The sequence below is a fragment of the Lactuca sativa genome, chromosome 3, assembly GCF_002870075.4.
Source record: "Lactuca sativa cultivar Salinas chromosome 3, Lsat_Salinas_v11, whole genome shotgun sequence".
Taxonomy (NCBI): domain Eukaryota; kingdom Viridiplantae; phylum Streptophyta; class Magnoliopsida; order Asterales; family Asteraceae; genus Lactuca; species Lactuca sativa.
This window is the reverse complement of record NC_056625.2, coordinates 16,216,027-16,219,417: the sequence shown is the minus strand read 5'-3', so window position 1 is coordinate 16,219,417 and position 3,391 is coordinate 16,216,027.

The following is a 3,391-nucleotide window of genomic DNA, read 5'->3' as shown; positions in this document are numbered from 1 at the left end:
CATTTTCTTCTTAGATGAGCTAGTTAGAGTGAAAGGATTCCATAAAGTCAGCAACTTTATGGATGTTTGAGGTCCCTTAATGGACATATGTTGTAGATCTGTTGTTTATTGGTAGTTATTAGTCCTATGTGAGTTTAAGTTCTTTTTGTGCCATGCATGTCCATAAAGCACCAACCTTTATGTTCCTTTTGGTGTAAGAAAGCTTTCTATAAAACATGGGTGAGTGACCTTGATGATTAAGAGCTTATTGGTTAAGTCATGCTTCTTAATGTATTTAAGGACCTAGGTTTAGAGTTCTTGTCTTAATGGATAAAGATGAAAACTTTATCCATTAAGACCTTTAAAAGGACCATATCTAAACTTTAGAGCCCTTGGAATTAGAAGAAAACAGCTTAACTCGATTAAGTTGTTCAACCCAATTCCCACGACATGGCCTTTAGGCTGCCACGACGTTGTGATTTTGTTGGATAAGATGTCTAAGTCCATAACTATATTTGAGATGTACTTGACCTGAACCGGCATGGTCCATTTGGGTTGCACTTCACCCGAACAATTTATATGGATAATCTTTTGAGAATAGTATAAGTTATGATTTGTTAATATATTATAAGTTATAATATATTAATATGAAATCATATTATTTAATTAGTATTGATCTAAAACTAATTTAGAATTAATTTGGTGATAAAAAGGTGACTAATTAAATATGCGCTCTTGTATTTATATAGTGTGTGTTAATGCTTATTTAGAATGGGCTAGGCTTGCATGGATAGTCCATGGAGCTTTAACCCATGGATCTTGTGGAAATGAAAGGTCATGGGTATTAGGGTTTACATGGATGTAACCCTAATCCACCACACTATATAAAAGGGTTTTTGGCACTTGAAATGGCACTAATGTGTGAGATCTAAGGTGTGGCCGATTTCTAGAAGTGTGCTACTACTCTCTCAAGTTTCCAAAGTTTGTGTTGATTTGTGACTTCCATTTGAGGCATCCACATTATGATTTCTCCTTTAATATATTAATCTTATAATATATTAATAAATCATAATTAATCCTTTCTCTCCTTAATTCATCCTACAAGTTGCTATGGTGAAGGCAACCCAAAAGGACCATGCTCATAATCGGGTCAAGTACATACCAAAATAGTTATGGACTTAGACACTAATCCAACAATAGCCTCAACGGCTGGGGCTCCCAGCGAGTCACCAACTGACTCCCACCAGTCCCTAGCTCTGTCCCTCAAACAACCTACAACAAAGCGGACCTTCGACCCGTTCGGGCAGAAGCTCGTCAACTGCGCATACTCGATGTCCGCGATCCATCTCCTGGCTGCAATGGGGTCCTTTTCCCCCATGAAATTCTGGCGCACCACTCCCTCAGAAGTCCTTGAAGGACAGTCTGCACGTACCCGACTGGCTGGACACCAAGTCACTCCTGAATGCTCGGAAGCGATCCTCCATCAGCTCAACAATCCCCTCCTTGATCGACCGGAAATAACCGGGGTCGCCTCAAGGATACCTCTCGTCATCTCAGACGCGATGAACTCGCATAGCACGTCATCAACCTGCTCGAATCTCACACCCGAGCCTAATCCGGAACCGGATCCAGACCCTGAACCTCCCGCTCCATGATGCGTAACCACCATTTTGAAATAAAACATGTAAATGTCAAGGTCATGCATACTCTCAAGAGGTCTCGCACGCTCTCCAGGTCCTTGGTTCCATCTCATCCTCCCTTGACTTCACCAAATTCCTGCTTTTAGTAGTACAGGCCCATACTACCTTCCACATCTATCCATACTTTCCTCAAGGACTGCCTTGACTTCACCAAATTCCTTCTACCAATTCTGCTCTCCAATCTAATCTCTTTCTAGGTTTGACCTAGGGCCCTTCTTCGACCTACTCTCCGCCATCAGCTGCACAAGAAGTCCCTACCCTCCTTCCCTAGCTAGTTTGCGAATACTATTACATATCCACTTACTAGTTAGCTAAGGCTAGCCAGAACCCCTATAAGCACAAAGCAAGCAACATTTGTGTATTAAGTAACCAAATCAAACATAACCCAATCAGGTTGTCCTAATACTGACTAGACAACCCTAGCATACGGTTCAATAAGCTCATACATCAGGCATATAAGGCATCCATCCTAGATCCTTAGTTCTATTCTAGCATGCAATTATCAGAATCATATAACAGGCATACAAAGCATCCTCCTAGATCCTTAGCCTTGATCTAGCATGTAGTTCTCATAATCATATCATATAGCATAACATAACAAGTATGGGTATCTTGGAGAAAACTTACTTGAGCCCGGCTGGTCGCACTCATCACACACCTCGTTCTTTCTCAAAATTCTTTAACTTATATTTTAGAAAACTATTTTCTTATAAAAAAATCTTCAAGCCCTCGATTTGAGTCCAGACACCCCCGAAGGTGTGTCCGAATCCCTCAAACCAAGGCTCTGATACCAACTTATAACATCCCAAACTTTGAGTCCAAAAATTTTGTTTGTAATTAAGTAATTTATAAATTCGTTTACTGAAAACATTTTCAACATCATATCAATCCATAAACCATCATGAACATGTCTCAAAAATCAAAACATCGAACAGTAGTATAAATCAGAGTACAATCCCAGAAACTCATTGCGGAAATCATGTGTGTGTGTGATGCGCTGCTACACCGCCAGCTCCTTCCCCTTGGATGAAGAGGTACCTAAAACCAAAACTGAAACTGTAAGCACAAAGCTTAGTGAGTTCCCCCGTCATACCACATACCATACAATCATACATGCTGCCAGGCAATTCTGGGGTGCCCGACCTACCCATGTCAAGCCATTCTGGGGTGCTGACTACCCGTGTCCAACCATTCTGGGGTGCTGACTACCCATGTCAGGCCATTCTGGGGTGCCTGCCTACCCTCCGGTCTCTCTCACCCGGTCACGGGGACTATTTCACCCCTACTACTATCACATAATAACATATCATAAACATGATGTCATACATATTTGGGGTGTCCGACCTACCATTCGGTCCTAACAACCGATTGGGGGACTATTCCCCTCCTACTACCATTATCACATAGAATATTGCATACCGGCACATAGAACATATAAAGTAATAGCAAACCAGACAATTATCACAAAGACAATCATCTCAACTGTAATCAAATACTAGTGGGTCGGCCTTGGTGCCTTAGACACGCTTCTACTGGAAGGTAACCCACATCAATGTCGCGTAGTGTCTAAATTGTCCTTGGCGTGAAAATCGACTCTCCTCGACTCCTTAATCCCTACACGACAACCCTTATAAGTTATCAATTTGTACTTGTAACCCTTATCCAGGGTCAACTTAAATCCGGTCAAAGTCAACTTTAGTCAACATCCAGTT